We start from the raw sequence: 18637 nt of genomic DNA on the forward strand, positions 1-18637 counted from the left end.
GCGCTGCCCGAGGAGGTTGATGGATCCATTTCCCAATTTTCTCCCATGTGGAGCGTTAAGAGTGCCATCCTCGGAGTAAGCTGGGCAATGTTTTTGAAGATAGAGGAGGAAAGATATTATAGCTTTCCTTGAAAGAGGAAAGACTGTCATGCCATTAGTTCTTTGCAGAGCATTGGCCTTCCTGACTAAAAAATGAAGTTCATCCACATGCTTGGACAGAACTTTGGAAAGTGGGGAGCCCATACTTACGAATGCGCTTTACTGTTGCCCGGTGGCGTAGTACAGGAGTCAGGCGACGCCTCCCTAGAAAAGGAGCACGTTGTGAAGGGACGTGAAAGCGATCACGTCGGGGTCACCAGTTGATGAGTTGCTGGTCCCACTGCAGGGATGAGGAGTCAGCTGGTAGCCCACGCCCGGACCGACTGCCCGGACGGGCTTCTCTCGCAGAGGCAATGAAGACAAGGACACAAAGGCATGTTCTTGGGAGAGGAAGCCCAGAGCAAACTTTGCCCCTCTCTTTTATTGTGCAGCAAGCAGGGGGGTGGGTTTAGGTTACATGAGGTTAGACAGGAACAGGAAACACTGCCATATATGGTTAATCCTTATGCTATAGCTGACTCAGGATTTTATACAGGAACAGGAATCATTGCCATATATGGCTAATCCTTAGTGACTCAGGTTTTACACGTAGCTGTTCCTATAGTGTCACCCTATATATATATTGTATGTGTATTGGGTTGTCTGTGTACATGACTTCCTACTGATGTGTCATATCGCAACAACCACTCTATAGAACTCAGTCATAAACTTGGTATGGCTTGCAGGATTCTGAGAGAAAGTTTAAAGAAACAGGTTCCTGACAAACCTAGCAAATAGCTTTGTCTCCCCAAAAGAACTAGATGGTCAGCTGTATTGGATTTTATTCTTATTAACAGAGATGAAATGACAGAAAGGGTAACTTGGCCCTGGCTAAGATTTCAATGGAACAGTCTGTGGGGCGATGAGGTGGGAGTGCGTCCAAGGCCTTTTTGTTAAAAACGTCCTGTAAGTCCCAATATTCTAGGTATCTGGGGATCACCTTTCAGACGGTCCTGCATCACAGCTCTCACCTCCGTTCTTGGCTCTGCTCTCAGTGGCTTAGAGTCAGGGATATTAAGTCTCTCTTTGATTTCTCCAGGAAAAATCCTATTTTTCTGTTCCATAAGTTATCACATAAAGATAAATGTTTCCCCAGTCCAGTCGTATCCAATGATAAGGGGTGTGCTCACCTCCGTTTTTAGCTGAGGGAGCCAGTGTTGTCTAAAGACAATTCTGTGAGCATGTGGCGAGCATGACTATAGGCCGAAACACAGAGAATGTTGTTACCTTCCCAGCAAAGTGATACCTATATTTCTACTCACATTTGCATACTTTCGAACTGCTAGGTAGGGAGGAGTTAGGGCAAGTAACAGGAGCTCATCTGTTGTGCAATATTTGGGGCTCGAACCATGGCTGTCCACCTTCCAGCATCTTTCCAGCATCTTTAACCTATTGAACCAGCACACACCCAAGCTACCACATATTCTGGAGCAATTAAAATTACTTCCATTCCATACAAATGGGAAATAAAATTGCTAGAATCCTTCCCCATTGTTAGCATGTATGTGATCACTCCGTCCTTTCGCTCACGCGTTCGCTAATCAAATGTGCAGCTCATTAAGTGCACCTGAGGTATCCTGGGGTGGGGAAGACCATGGATGGCCTAGCAATAGAATAGGCCACCTGCTTCAGACTACCCAATGTGTCCCGTGACCACTGAGATACCTCATTCTCCCTCCCCTGGGTCCCCACAATCCCCCCCAACCTGCCATTCCAGGTCACTTACCTTACGAAGTGCTGTCTCCCCTCCAGCCTCTGTTTCTTTGCCTGCTCCCTCCTTTCTCATCAGCAAAGCGCTTGATGAATGCTTCAGTGACAAAAAAAACAAGGCTTGGAGGGCCGCATACACGCTTCCAGGCTTCCTTTCTTGCCACCAAACCGCTTGAAGATTGTGTCCTCAAGCTTTGGCAGCCCTTTGCAAAAAGCCTTTGCCAGTAGGAACAGAGCTTTGGAGGGGCGCACCGGCTTGTCCCAAGCTCCGCTGGTGCTGACAAAAATATTGCAAAGGGCTACCGAAGCCTACAGGAATGCAATTTCCCTGCTGGCTTCAGCAAGGAAATGGCAAACAGAGGGAAGGCCTGAAGGGCTGCAGCCTTCCCTCCATTTGCAAATGTCTAGGCCTCAATTCACAGAGAAAAGAGGCCTAAAGTGCGAGATCAGGCGAGATTAGTAGCATTAGATCTCATACCACTGATCTCGCATGATCTCACAGTATGTTAGGCCTCTGTTCTCTGCAAAGGCATCAAAAGCCTGAAGCAATGAAGCAGGCAAAGAAACCATGACAGAGAGATGTTCACAAGGTAAGTCTCCATAGGCTCAGTGCCTGTGAAGACACAGCTGGGCTTGCGGGGGGGGGGGGGGAGGCAGAGCAAATGTTGCAAAGTCTCATAAGGGCGAACTAACTGCTGTGGTGCTGCAACATTCGTGATTTCGGGACTTGTTCATAAACACTAGGGGACATTTATCATGTAACTTAAAACATTCACTAAGGCAATGTTCGTAACTTGGGGATTACCCATAATTTGTAAAAAGGAAAAGAGAGAAATCTATATGACAGCTTATGAGAAAAAGCTTTCTAATTGCTAAACTGCCTTTCTTCCTTATTTAAAATTCCATGGAAGTTGTGAAGGACAGCATGTTGACATTTTCCCAATGACACTTTCTTTGTTCTGTCTATGCATTCTTGATTACTCTTTTGTTTGATAGATTTTAAACCATGCCTAGAGATTGGCATTATGAACAGGTTTTGAGGGTCAGAATCAGGGGTCAAGATGAAATAAGAGTTCCCACAAAAGGAAAAAACAAATGGTTCATATTCTCTATGAAATTCAGAGTTGCAAAAGAAAAGACCATCTTTGTACTGGTTTAGAATAAGTTGACATAGAACCAGGAAAAAACCCCTCTGTATTATTAATACCTAATAATTAAGTATTGTTTGAAAATGTTATAATTTGTTCCTCAACCTTGGCAAATTTAAGACATTGAAATGTACTTGAATATTAGTAGCTAGGATTAGCACTTTGAATTGTCAAGTCAAGTCAAGTCAAAACGTATTGACAATTTCTCCTAGAATGGTGATGAAAAGTTTGCAACCAAATTGCCAAAACAACAGCCTAAATTTAGGACATTCAACTTCAGCTCCCAGAATTCCGCAGCAATCTTGTGGAGAGTTGAAGTCCACATATCTTAATGTTGTTAAGGTTGAGAAACACTGTCCTAAAAGCTTCCTCGGGAAATCATCAGGGCAGAATGGCAGGGAATGTAACCACAGGAGCAAAGAGTTGCTTTTTCTTCTCTGCTCAAATATCAAATGCTGCTGGACTGCCTGAGTATAGATTGTGTTGTCGACCATGAAACTGGCATAGGTGTAGCCACGTCTTAATGTAGCCATTTCTTATTCTTATTCTTTGCTTTTTCTAGGCATTTCTATTTTGGGGTTTAATACTGCTTCAGGCTCGCCACAATCTGGTAGTAGGAAGATAAGGGTGGGGAATGTTGTAGTCTAAATAACATTCTTTTCCGTGGGAACTGAGGATGTGACTGCAGGTGGTTGTAGGTTGTGTCTCAAGTCACCAGATCAGATGGACTGAGATTGGAAAATGTGACTTTGGAGGGCAGTTTTGAACATTTGCTTTTTACAGGGTGTAAATCCGGGGCATGGTCAGAGCCGGATTTACATCAAGACCTTGCCAATTTGATATATTCCTAATAAAATAATTTTTGGAGATTATGCCTGCATTGGACTTCTTGTTACTGGGGATGTATTACTTGGAAGCTTGACGTATGTGTTTATATGGCTTTGTGTACTTCTATGTTCTAATGTAATGAGCATTTGATCTAATGATAGGATGTACAGCTTCCAAATGTATACACAATAAATGCAGCTGAATAATTGAATTCAGTCAAGAAGAAATCCCCAGAACTTTCTGACAGAGTTTGATGCTGAAGGCTTCCAGGGAAGTTTGTGATTCTGATGCCATGGTTTTTTAAAAAACCTGTTTGCTACATAAACATGCAGTCTGATTAAACATGCAGTCTGATCCCTTAACCTGCCAGCATCACCACCATTTTTCCCAAATCAACCAATATGATTACATATTCATTAATGGAATACATTAGCCTTCATCTTTCAGTGAGTTACAGTTCTGTACATAGACACATGAAATATAAGCAAGAATCACAGGTTTTTGATACTTTACATTTCAAATGAAAGCATGTATCAGAAGTCACCTATCAGCACTACAGTTATGGAGAGGCAAGAGATCATGCTGTTTCTCATGTTCTATTTTTATAGCCACTTTGATTCCATTAGAGTTCCATGAATCTTTTTTTGAGGATGTTATCTAGTTTGGACAATGAAACATCTGCAAGAAAACAAGCAAGTTTAGAGAACACCAAGAACCCTGTATTTCAACCTTGAGCTACAAATATTCTCCTTCATTGAAACTTTTTTCCCAGGTTAAAAAAAAATGGTGTTAGACCAGGTCAAAGGAGAAAATGGGGAAAATACTGCAACCTTGTACTACAGCTTTAAAGGTTTTCCCACAGCTTTTCCCACAATAATAATTACAATGCCAGTGTGTTTGGGGGGGTGGGGGGAACAGGATGCAGCTGGGGTAATGACAGCAGGAAACTTAAAGAGAAACCCATAAGCTTGGAAAACATGCACTACTGCATGAGTTTGCAGTGCAATCTCCTTTTTTAAATCTAAGTTTGACTGATGAACTTCACATGCTTTCAGAGTTCAGAAATGCAGAACAAGCAGCTGACTTTTGCAAAATGGGACTTGATTGCTTTACTCATGCCTAGGGGTGGGGCTCCAGCCAGGGAATCTCCCCGTTGAGACAAAAGGCCAATGGAATGCCTAAGAGGAGGAGCAGCCACTCCTTTTAAACATAATGTTGCCTCCCAATGATTGGCTCGGCATTTCTTTTTCCTCCAGGGAACCTGTCGGAGAGGGTGGAGTTCCTTTAGTTTTTTTTTTCCCAGCATCTTTTTCAAGTAAGAAAATACTTGTTGGATGTTTTAACATAAAAGCTCTTACTCACAGGAAAAAGACCGTGTAGAGATGAAATAATATTTACTGTCCAAATGGAAACTACTTCAAACTGTTTGGAAAGATTTAGGTGTAAACAGGAAAGAAGGAAACAGTTACCAAACATTTTCCCATAATGCGACTTTCTGCATTAGACAATCTACTTATTGAGTGCAATTTTCTCCCATTCATACAAATGTCAGCATTCATACTAATAAGACAAGGTCTGAATTATTTCTGGGTCCCAATTATTTATCTATCCTTGCTCCACATAGGAGTAGATACTGAAGGGAAAACAAATCTGGAGATGAGCTTGCAACGGGTGACTATCTTTAGCAGATAGTATCCTGAAGAGCTGTCTTATAGCAGCTGAATTCATTTAGCATAGCCCACCTTGAGAAGTAGAGGCCCTGCAAGCGGTTTCCTTTGACCTTCTGGGGGCAAAGCATGGAGCCTCCTCAAGGAGCTGGCCAACTTTACAGCAACTCCTTTTTATCCCTATAGCTCAAGTTCACTTTCAATTGTGCCTTACTACCTTGAGATTTTTTTTTCCTTTTCACTCACTTGACTCTGAAATTGTTAAATGTTGTGTATTTTCTATCACCCAAATGCACTGTGAATGAAAAGTTCTCTCTTCTGCAACAAAGAATAAGATTAATCTTTATAACCAATTTTCAAATGGAAAAAAACATATAAATCCTAATGTTTCAACCAACCAAATTATTGAAGCAAAGATGCTGGACTCTCAATGCAGTTATTAGTGAATCTTAAGGGCAATGATAGTCCATGATCCTGAAAGTTTGCAGAATTATGGCTTTCAAATGACTACCTTCCCAACTTTACAGTTTTGCAGCTGAAAAAGAAATCTGTTTCACTAGACCCAAAGTCCAAAATGTCAGGCAATAGATAATAGAGTAACTCTCTCCTTTCTATTTTTTTTTTTAAAGAAAAAAATCTGAACAAGATAACAGCATTTACGGGCTCCAATGGCTAGCACAAAACTTCTGTGTCTTTCTCTGAGGTGAGCTTCCAATGGCTTCCAATGGGGCCTGCTTTGCATACTAGGGTGAAATAAGATTTCTCTCTCTTTGTCTGAAAATACTGAACATAAGCCCCACTTTCTATATTTTATATAATATCTTTTTCTATGAAAGCAAATTTGGCATCACACTGACAATCTTGTTCCAAAAATGCTGAGGGAAATTATATCTATATTTACATATCCAAGGGATTTTGATTCTTTGCACAAGTTTCCAGGTCCCTGTGGCAGAAAGGGCATTTGACCCAAGGGGACATGAATTCATGATCCAATAACCTATGAGAAGTTGATTTGGGTAAGGAAGGAGGAACATTTCATTTAGTTTATATTTTTAAGCAAGTGCTGAATTTGCAGAAGGGAAGAAGCTAGCCTAGCACCTCTCTCCATCTGCTGGCCAGGAAGACTCACAAGTATATCTATAGATTAAAAAGGAACAAACTGCTTAATAATCACTTTCAATTAAGTTAATTTCCTAGATGGGCATGTGTTGCAATATCATGACACATCAGTAGGAAGTCACGTACACAGAAAACCCAATACACATACAATACTCATATAGGGCAACACTGTGGAACAGCAACGTGTAAAACATGAATTGGCTATAGCATAAGGTGTAGCCATATATGGCAATATTCCCTATTCCTGTCTAACTTCCTCATGTGTAACATAACCCCCCCGCTTGCTGCACAATAAAAGAGAGATGCGTAGTACTATCTGTGCTTCCTCTCACCAAAAGAAACCTTTGTGTCGCTGTCATCTTTGCCACTAAGAGGAGCCCGCCCGGACAGTCTGCCTGGGTGCAGGTCGTCAGCTGACTGATTCATCCCGGTACTGGGACCCGCAACACATCAGGCATGAACTCTTCTCTATCAATTAAGGAAAGCAAAAAAGAACAGGAGAAAAGAGATGTCATCAATGCACATTTGTTTGAGTATCAGAATACGAATTGGCAAGGCTTGTTTTGAACAATAAACCTGTTATGTCAGTAGCTCTGTTAAAATATGAAAGAAAGGTTTCAATATATCACACCAATTTTACTTCTTTTCAGCCCTTCATGGTCAACTATTTGATCTTCATCTTTTCAGTGCTGCCATTGGTACAGTAACCACTGAAAAAAGCACAACATGTGCTGGCCCATTGGAGAAGCGGAGCGGCAGCTACAGAGTTCTCTCACCAAAAAAGGAGCGGCTGGAGGAGTCTTCTTGCACTGAAAAGGGGGCAGCTGGAAGCAACTCAGTCTCTAGCCCCCTCTTTCGGTGCAAGAAGCCTCCCCCAACCGGGTGGCTGTTCTCCTCCTTATCTGCTTGTTTGTTCTGTATGGCCGAGGAGGAGGAGAGCAGCCACCCAGTTGGGGGAGGCTTCTTGCGCCAAAAGAGGCATCTGGAGAATGAAAAAGACTCTCCTCCAGCCACCCCTTTTTTGGTGAGAGAACCCTGTAGCTGCCACTCTGCTTCTCCAATGGGCCGACACATGTTGTGCTTTCTTTGGTGGGGCTGGACTCCAGCCGCACTGAATAAAGCATGCAGCAGCTGTAGGCATCTCACAACAAGGTGGGTGAGAATCCCCGGGACATCCGCCCACCCACCTGCTAGCTGGCCAGGCTGGAAGAGGCACATCTGCCGGGAGAAGGAAGAAAGCGTGCTCCAGGAGGGTGGGCAGGCAGGCAGATGCCCTGGGGCTGCACACACAAGTGTGCATGTGCAGCAGCTGCGGGACATCTGCCCGAGCTGCGCCGCTGCTGCCACATGGTGTGGAAAGCTAGGAGAGCAACTGGTCAAGGGCGTGGCCAGCCAGGGGTCACCACTGGTTCAGCGACCCACACCAAATCACAGCTACCAGTTCATCCAAACCTGTGCAAACTGGTTGAATACCACCTCCAGGCAGTAGGCTACCACAATGTTCTGTCTTAGGCCCAGTACTCTTCAATGATTTTATAAATGACTTAGATGAGGGAACAGAAGGGGAACTCACCAATTTTGCAGATGACAAGTTCAGGGGTAGGCTTCAAAAAATTAGCAACCAGTTCTCTGCTCAGTTACTGGCTGGGTGTGGTCATAGTGGGCGTGGCCTAGTCAGCCTCCTGCACCATGGCAGGGGGGCCATTTTCACCCTCCCTGGGCTTTCTTTGAGCCTCCAGGAGGGCAAAAATGGCCTTCCCAGGCTCCAGAGGCTCTCTGGAGGCCAGAAATGGACCTGTTTCTGCCCATCCAGAGCCTTTGGGAGGCCCGTTTTTCACCCTCCCCTGAGCCTCCATGCAGGCCCTGCACTTACCTGGGATCCAAAACAGGCCGCGTGGAGACTCCTGGGAGGAGCTGGGTGGGGTAGGCAGGGCCAGCCAGTTGGTGCAACTACTGGTTTGGTGAACCAGATGTAAAATTAATATCTGGTTTGCCCGAACCAGTTCGAATCCCATACCTGACTAAGCTGGCAGGTATAGCCAACACCCTGGAAGACAAGCTCAGGGTCCAAAAAGATCTTGACAGACTTGAACAATGGGCCCTATCCAGAGACATGATATTTAATATGGAGAAAAGCAAGGTTCTACACCTGGGCAGGAAAAACCAAAGGTACAAGTACAGATTAGGTGAAACCTGGTTCAAAAACAGTAACTGTGAGAGGGACCTTGGAATCCTAGTGGACGATCACTGAAACATGAGTCAGCAATGTGTGGCAGCAACCAAAAAAAGCTAATAAAATCCTTGGTTATATAAACAGAAGCATAGAATCAAAATCACCTGAAGTAGTAGTAAGGCCACACCTGGAATACTGCATCCAAAACTGTGTCACCACATTACAAAAAAAGATGTTGAGACTTTGGAAAAAGTTCAGAAAAGAGCAACTAAGATGATCAAAGGTCTGGAAACTAAACCATATGAAGAGCGGGTGCAGGTTTTGGGTCTGGCTAGTCTAGAGAAAAGAAGAATCAGGGGTAACATGATAGCAGTATTCCAGTATTTGAGAGGCTGCCACAAAGAAGAGGGGGATCTTATTTTCCAAAAGATCAGAGGGCAGGACAAGAAACAATGGTTGGAAACTAATCAAGGAGTGAAGCAACCTGGAATTAAGGAGAAACTTACAAACAGTGAGGACAATTAATCAGTGGAACAGCTTGCCTTCAAACGTTGTGGGTGCATCATCACTGAAGATTTTGGACAGTCACTTGTCTGAAATGCTATAGCATCTCCTGCTTGAGCAGGAGCTAGATTGGAAGATCTCTAAGGTCCCTTCCAGCTCTATTCTAATAATTTTAATCACTGTACTTTTAATCCATTGTTTTAAATACCATTCCCCTGCTGTCTTATCGGAAGCCTCAATGCTGGAAAGAGCTGTAAAAGAATTGATAACATGGGAAAAAGGCAGAGATATCCTTCACAACCCAAGGCAGTTCCAAGCCCACAAAACAGCTGAGAATCAACAAGTTAACTAATGAGCAGACAGCCAACTCCTGTAAAGTTTCTCTCTCAGTCTTAACAATGTCATGCTACTAAAATATAATTTAATTGTTCTTCTTTGTTCAAAAACATACAGAATAATAACGATGTGTAAAAGAAAAGCCATTACTTATCATGTTGTACTTTAAACTACAGATAGAAGGTTGAATGGAAAAAATATGCAGCTCAAGGAGCAAATTCTCAGCTTTTCTGAGACTTCATAGGTCTGTGATAGACTGATTCTATAATTTTTAGCAAAATATACCAATCTTTACATTCAAGAAAATCTCTTAATCAGGGCAAGTTCAAACATTTACCAGCTGATGATTTCAACATCAAACAAAGAGAAATATCTATTAAATGTACCTGGACAATTATATAAAAATTAAATAATATGAACACAACATTTGAGGATTGGTCATCAAGTGATAACTTGAGAACGATGCCCATAGAGTTTCTGAATTAGTTGCATTAAATATTAAACCACAGAATCATAGCAAAGTAGCAAACTATTGCATTTAGACCAGCGGTGTCAAACTCGCATGGTCACAGCAGTGTCACATGACATATCATGACTTTTTTCCCCCTTTGCTAAACGGGGGGCATGGTCAGCAGGTGATGCATCCGACCCACAGGGTGCGAGTTTGACAGCCCTAATTTAGACTGATTACCCGAAAAACCACCAAAAGTTGCTCCTGGATATGAAGTAGTAGATAATTGTATTAAATAATAACCATCCACAAGACTAAGTTTTAGTTTGCTTCAACTATAAATATGAATGGATAATTATATGGGATTTGGCTATGCAGTCACAATGAAGGACATTGTTTTTTATAGGGCTATTATTCCCAACAAGGAAACACAAGCAGTTGGCATACATGCAGCAAATGGAAATAAACATAATTCTCATCTTTCCACTTTCCAGGTATTCTATAAGCATGTGAAAACAGGAATAGCAATAAAAGCAGCCAATCATCACCCACAAAACAGAGGGGAATGAATCATGTGTGGTCAATATCTGAAGACAGACAGCTGAAGAAGGAGTGCAGTGAAAAAGAACAAGGTTACAGAGAGCTAAATGCTTTTTGTATGATGTTAGGTCTTTGATGACCCCACTTCACCATTAAAATTTTATGTTCATGTGATAAAATAAGCTGGCTGAAAAAACAGAAACCTTTGTCAAAAGGACCACAGCACCCCATAATTAAGTGGGGCAAATGCTAAGAACAATGTTTTGTCATAATCTTGAAATAATAAGCAAGCATATATGTACTTAGAAAAGGACATTTGGCAAGAGACCCAGTTTGGTATAGTAGTGAAGGCATCAGACTAGAAATTCGGAGACTCTGAGTTCTAGTTCTGCCTTGGGCACAAAACCAGCTAGGTGGCCCTGGCACCTAAGTGGCACTTTTCTTAGCTAGGAAGGAGGCAATGGCAAAGCTTTTCTGAAAAGCCTTGCTAAGAAAAATGCAGGGATTTATCTAGGAAGTCTTTGAGGATAAGATATGATTAAATGAACACTGGGGAATTACCTGAGGACTGGAAAACAGCTGATGTGGTTCCCATCTTCAAGAGAGGGGAAAATCAGACCCAGGAAGCTATAAACAATCAGCCTAATATCAATACCTGGGAAGATACTGGAAGAAATAATAAAAAACAGATTGATTGATTGATTGAATGATTGAATGATTGATTGATAGAAAAATCGGCAAGGAAGGCCTATGTTAAATCCAAAGGCCCATTAAATCCAAGTTTATTATATTTGACCAATTTGCCTCAATTTCATAATGACATTACTATAGAATTGTGTAAGTTATTATTTGTTGTTAATTATTATGAATGATGTAAGTTGGGACAATATAGTTTGCATGACTCATCTAAGCCACAGGTCTCAAACTCACCATGTCATGTTGCCATCACGTGATGTATCATGATTTCCTTTGCGGAGCTGGGGTGTGGCCTGCAGGTGACACATCCAGCCCACAAGCAGCCAGTTTGACATTCCTAAAATAAAAATATGATACCCATGCGTTTCATTAACATGTCTTCTATCTAATATACTAACACTTCATGTGATCTTAGTACTATCCCTGTGTTGATGCAGCCCATTGGCTTTTTTGGCAGTTTCAATGCAGTACTGGCTCATATTGAATTGCATTTTATTGGAAAAGGTCCAGTATTCAAGTCTGTCAAGATCTTCTGTATTGGAACCTAACTTTTAAATTATTTGCTATTCCACCCAGGTTGGTGTCATCTGGAAATTTGATGAGTTCCCTTCTATTCTTTCTACAAATTGTTTATGAATATGTGGAAGAATACTGGGCCTAAGACAGAACTTTAGGGTACCCACTACATGCCAAAATCCCAGGAGCTGTATCAGCAAATAAATTCTAACTGATGAAATGGGGAATATATTTTTGTTAATGAATGAATAAAGTAAAACTGTACCTGCCCACAGTTCTATTGAAAAGGCAGGTGCATTTTCTATGAGCTAACAGCTCCTTATATAAACTGTTATGTCTGTGACATGTCCAGTTTGGTGAAAATGGTGCCAGGTTCGAATGTGTGTAACAGGTGCTGGATGACTGGGACTGGATATGCGCTAACCTGTAGATAACGGTTGATTGACGTCTTGTAGTCAGCACAAATTCTTAGATTACCGTCTTTTTTTAGCGGGGTGACTATTGGGGTCTCCCACTTAGCGAAATCTGTGGGTTCTATCACCCCTTGTTTTAGTAGTTTGTCTAGTTCCGCGTCCAATTTGGGGCGGATGGCGAAAGGTACTCTACGTGGTTTTAAGCGAACGGGGACTGCCTGTGGGTCTACTGAGAAGGAGATGGGAGTGCCCTTATAGCAGCCTAACTCGCTACTAAAAACGTCAGAGAAGTCTGTAAATAAGGAGTCAACATCAGAAGTTGAGACAGCATGGACTCCTTTTATACTAAGGCCGAGAGAGGGGAACCAATCCAACCCCAAAAGACTAGGGAGGGCACCATTAACAACCACTAAAGGCAAATGGCCTTTAAAGGTTTGGAATTTCACGAGAAACTTGCCTTTCCCGAGGACGGGGATGTTCTTTCCTTGGTAGTCTCTCAAGGTGAGATGGCACTTTTGAAGCTGGTTCTTTGTCAGTCTGGGCTGGATCTTCTTAAGCGTGTCCCAAGATATGATTGAGAGCGCTGACCCCGTGTCTACCTCCATGCGGCAGGGATTACCTTCTAGTAAGACAGAAAGTGTAATTTTATTGGGGGTGTAAAGTGTGTGGTTGGCTTGGTAACAAGTATGGCATTTTTCTACTTGCCTTCGGGGAACAGGAGAGGAAAGAGATCTTTGTGGAGAGGTGCGCGCTGCCTGGCAGACTCTTGCGAGGTGACCTTTCTTGTGGCAGTTGTGGCAGGTGGCGTTTCTGAACCTGCAAGATGCCCGGGAATGGGAACCTCCACAGGTCAGGCATAAAAGAGTTTGTTTTGGGCCACTGTTGTTTCTTGGCCTCGCTCCTACCTGCGGCTGTCTCGTTGGTTTGAGGCGATGCACATCAGTGTATTCTGCAGTCACCGGCAGCTTGAGTTCGTTTACATCAAAAATGGCATGCACAGGAGCTGGGTCCTCGACTGGGGCTGGCAAGGGGCAGCGGCTGAGGGCATCAGCGTGGTTTAGATTTTTACCGGGATGATAGACCAGTTTGTACGAGTAAGCCGCCAGGAATAAGGTCCATCTGGTCATTCTAGGCGACAATATCTGCGGGGCTTGCTTTTCCCCTGATAATAATCCTAAAAGCGGCTTGTGATCAGTAATAAGTTCGAATTGGTGTCCGAATAGAAATTGTGGAATTTTTGACTGCTGCTACTGCAGCCAAGGCCTCCTTATCAACCTGGCTGTAATTACGCTCAGTCGCTGAAAGGGTTCTTGAAAAGAAGGCAATTGGTGCCTCGGAGCCATTGGGGAGCCTGTGACTTAAGACAGCTCCTATCCCAAAAGGGGATGCGTCTGCGGCTAGGACCAAAGGAAGGCGTTGGTCAAATTGTATTAAGACAGCCTCAGAGGTGAGTAGAGATTTGACTGCCACAAATGCTTGGTTTTCTTTGGGTCCCCAGTGCCATGGTGTGTTTCTGTCTAAGAGTCTGTGCAATGGCTCAGCAACTGACGCCTTGTGTGGGAGAAATGAAGCGTAGAAGTTCAATAACCCCAGGAAGGCTTGTAACTCGGTTTTGTTGGTAGGCGTGGGCGCCTCGTGGATGGCCTTGACTTTCGATTCCACCGGGTGGATGCCTGAGGCGTCTAGCCTGTAGCCTAGAAAGTCCACCTGTCTAGTGGCGATGGTACACTTCTCCCGCTTTTAGTTTGAGGCCATGCTGCCTGAACTTCTCTAATACTGCCCTGACTCTCTGGATGAGTTGGGGTCTGTCCCTGGCTGTGACTAAGATGTCATCGAAATATGGCACTACGCCGGGGAGACCTTGGAGGATTCGCTCCATCAGTGATTGGAAAATACCTTTTTGTAACTCACGGACTCCCTGACACACTGGTATCCGATAATGGCCCCCAGTTCACCTCGAACGAATTTAGTAGGTATGTCACAAATCTCGGCATCAGACACGTCCTCACGGCCCCTTTTCACCCCGCCAGCAACGGGTTGGCTGAACGGGCAGTCAGATCAGCCAAGGAGGCGTTAGCCAGATTCGGCCCAGTGGATTGGCATTCTAAACTGTCTCAATTCCTCCTAAGCCAGCATACCACACCGTGCACAGTTACGAACAAATCCCCGGCTGAGCTGCTGATGGGGAGACGCCTGAGGACTGCCTTAGACAGGCTGCACCCCCACTACTGCCCAGACACCCCTTTGGGGTCTGACAGTCTGGCCAGGAATTTCGCAGTTCAGGACCTAGTGTTTGCTAGGAACTACGCGGGGGACCCACTGTGGGTGGCCGGAAAAGTCGTGGCTGTCCCGGGTCCGAGATCTTATCGGGTCCAACTCGAAGACGGTCATATGTGGCGAAGACACCTGGACCAGCTGCGGAGACGACGGAGCAGCCTGACCGGCCCAGACCCGTCTCCACCAGAAGAGCCGCGGGCGCCACTCCAAGGTCCAGCTAGGGGTTCCCAGAGTGACCAACCTTCACCAACGGAGCAGAGAGAGCAGGCAGTAGACCGGGACTGCCAGCCGGGAGCACCACCGTTTAACCCCAGTGAAGGCAGAGACTTTTCACTGACTCCAGTTCCTGCACCGAGCCCTGGTCGCCACACTACGTACCCTGATCTGGAGTCCGCGAACTCGTCTTCGCCAAATGAATCTCCTGAGTTACGTCGCTCGGGTCGCCAACACAGACCACCGGCGTATCTCAAAGATTATGTGTGTTCTCATCTGGGGGGGAAGGGGTGTTATGTCTTGGGAACCGGTTGGGGCTCCAACCGGGTCCACTCGTTAAGCAAGTTCAACAGCCGTTCCTATTGGCTGGCGTCGTTTGACAGCCGACTATAAAAAGCCGGCTGTCAAGCCAAGCCAGCCGTTGTTCGCAAGCTAGTCTACCCGTTTGGCTGGCAGACGCGACAACCACTGTTCCATCAATAAACGTGTTAATTGCATGCCCTGGTCTAAGCCTCTCCTTCCCTTTGAAATACAACATAAACTGTGCGATATTTAGATGCTGTAGAATTCTTCTGCAATAAAACACGAGGAAAAGTATTTTAATAATATTTCTTCATAAGTTTTCGGTTATACTGTTGTTGACTGATAAGAGTTGTTTTTATTTGATTTTCATGTAATCTAAAATGAACAATTATAACCTTCATTACAGTGGTGGGATTCATTTTTTTTTTACTCCTGGTTTTGTGGGCGTGGCTTGGCGGGCATGGCTTGGCAGAAGGATAATGCAAGATTTCCAGTCAGAGGTGGTATTTGACAGTTCTCTGAACTACTCAAAATTTCTGCTACCAGTTCTCCAGAACTGATCAGAACTTGCTGAATACCACCTCTGCTTCATTATAACCACCTTTTATTCTGTTTATTATTCTGTTTATCAAATAATTTCTGTTTAGATATTCAGCTATATCTAATTAGTGTATACAACATTTACAGGGACTGCTTTAATTAGTAAAGAAAATCTGCAGCTAGTGCTAACATTTACAGTATAATCATTTCCCAGAATGGTTATTTAAATGCCACTGCAGTCTAACTATGCAGAAGATTATAGCCCAATATAAGTAACATTATTCCCAACAATATGAGCCATCCAACAATAGAATTAACTTCTTAGAAGAATCATGGATTTAAATAGAGTCTACAAAGCTATCTGTCAGCGTCCATTTAAATGGATTCTTACACTGAACGTCCTACATACAGTAATCACACTCAACCTATGACTTTGTTAGCTTTTTTAAGTTCATTTCAGTGAGGTAGAACCTCTTCTTTAAAATATATAGTTCAAAATACTATTACATTTTGATTCCTGGAAATCCATGTCTGTCAATGTAATAGTTGAATGACTTTCCAGGATGGAGAATTTATCTCTGGAATAAGGAAGGGATAAAAGGTTGTAATGCACAGAGATGTTGGGACTGTGAGGGAGAGCTGGATATTTTTCTCTGATCTTTCCAAATATTCTGGGCAGTCAAGTGTGATAACCTTCAATTTTCTCAAACAAGAACAGAAGAAGGCCAGTATTCTTCAATATCTTCATTTATGAGGGGATCAGGGGATATAAGGAGAACTCATCAAATTTGCAGATGACACTAATCAGGGAGGTATAGCCAACACTTTAGAAGATAGATCTGAGGTACAGACTTGAACACTGGGCCCTGTCCAACAGAGTGCAATTCAGTGGTGAGATGGGAATGAGAAGGAGGCAGGGAAGGAAGAAGGGAGGGAGGGAGGGAGGGAGGGAGGAAGGAAGGAAGGAGATTGGAACAAGTGGGAGGGTCTGAGCTGAGGGAAGTCCTGCCTCAGCACTTGACCATCGGCAGCCCTGCTGCCCTTTCTCCATCCCCTTGCTCCCTTCTCCTGGGCTCTCGGTGGTCTCCCATTTGATTGCTGAGGATGCTTTACTTACAAATCTGGGTCTTCTCAAATGGAGAGGGCCCCACTCTGACCCATGCACTTTGCCTTCACACACCCACTATGAGCAACCTGGCTAAGGAGAGTGAGCACAGCAGTACCAGCCTCGAGGAGGAGGTAAGTGCAGATGGGCTCCCCTTTGAGAAGTGGGACTGCACTGCACTGCAGGGTCCAGGTGCCCTGGGAGCTTGAGAGTTGCCCTCTGCTGCCCAGGGCTCCGGCAGATTGTGCCACCACCCAGGAGGCCACGTGGCTTGAGAGAGATGGCAAGGCCCTCCTAGTGGATTAGGCTTGACTTTGTCTCACCTTCCTCTGCTGGAGACTGCCAGATCCCCACTTCCAGCCTTGCCTGGCCCCTTGCAGGAGGTGGAGGAGGCTGCTGCTGCGTGTGGAAGCGCAGGTCTTTGGAGAGGAGGGGGCAGCACAGGAGCTGCATGAGGGAAGGCAAGGCAGCATCTTTACCACACTCGATTGAAAATGGGGATTCCCTTTCAAGAACAGCCAGACTCCCTCGTGCAGGACCTGGGAATGCTGCTCCCCTGCCACCTCTTCTTGCTCTCCAGAGATTTGCCAAGGCAGAAGTTGGACTTGGAGGAAAGTGCTTCCAGCATAGTTTCTCTTCCGCACTTCCACACATAGCAGTGTCATCCTCCATCTCCTACTTTTCTGGGAGGGTGCAGGGAAATGCCAACAACAGGGAAACGTCAATGATGTCTGGGATTGGGAGAAGAATGTCTCCTTTGGCATGCTGTGCGCGCACGCGCATGTGCACACACACACACCATTCCAACCTTGGTGACGTTTATCCATATCTGAGCTTACAGTCAATCATACCTGGGCTAGGGGAGAAGAGCCTTTCCTTCCTCTGTGGATAAAAGTCCCCAAACTTGGAATGCGGTGCATGTGTGTGTGAGAAGGTGAGAAGCTTTGGGGGCACTGAATTGTCCCCATGTTGAATTAGCCAGTGCGACTTGTTGCATCCTGACCCAGCTGTCCTGTATCAGCTGCGCCCACTGAGTGACATTGAGCCAGCCACGCCTACCCAGCCATGCCCACCTAGTCGTGCTGACCCAGCTACTGGTCCTTTTGAGGGCGGACATAATGCTGAAGTGGCCCTCGCTGAAACTGAGTTTGACACACCCCTGCTCGCCATGAAATGTATGGGTTTCCTGTGGTCACTTACATCATGCTAGGACTCAATGCTAACAGTTCAAAGCAGGAATTTCACAAATGCATTTGAACTTCTGGGATATACTAGAATATGTGAAACACTGCAGATTGTGAACATCTCAAGTCATATTTGAGGAAATTCCAGAAGTAATTATTACTAAAAGGCACTACTATACTGCGCATTAGCTCATTTACATGAAAACTACATTAAAGTAAAAGCTACTGCAGCTCAAAAAAGTACAAATTAAATGATGCAGGTTTCAATGCATATACAGAATGAGTATTTGCAGCAAGTACAGTGATATTTTTTTTATTAAAGTAATCTCCTGTCATGGTTTGTGGAGCAGATATGACTTCATGGTTTAGTAGTGCAGAAAGAGGTCATAATGACCCTGCTTATATATAAAATGCATATATTTTGTGATTGTAAACTGGGGGGGGTCACTTTCTTGTTGTCAACTAAGGAGCCTTATCTTTTTTCACCACATTATTAGATTTTTATTTTATTATTTTTATTTTTATTAACTCATGATCGTGTATACACTTAATATTCAACTCTAGGAGGCACTGGAAGGCCAACTAAAGAATAATAATAAGTAATTGACTGAAGTGCAGTGCAACTGTTTGTATAGATTTTGCTGCTTTAAGGGCCTTTACTTCTGCCTTCAGAGAAGGCAGCTACATGTGTGAAAGAAGTCACTGCACTCTCTCCCAGAAAAGAACCCAGTATCTTGGCAATGGCTGTGATGAAATAGCTTTCCTAAAGTCAGACG

Source organism: Pseudonaja textilis, chromosome 1, assembly GCF_049901715.1.
Source record: "Pseudonaja textilis isolate UNSWEBS1 chromosome 1, rPseTex1.2, whole genome shotgun sequence".
Classification (NCBI taxonomy): Eukaryota; Metazoa; Chordata; class Lepidosauria; order Squamata; family Elapidae; genus Pseudonaja; species Pseudonaja textilis.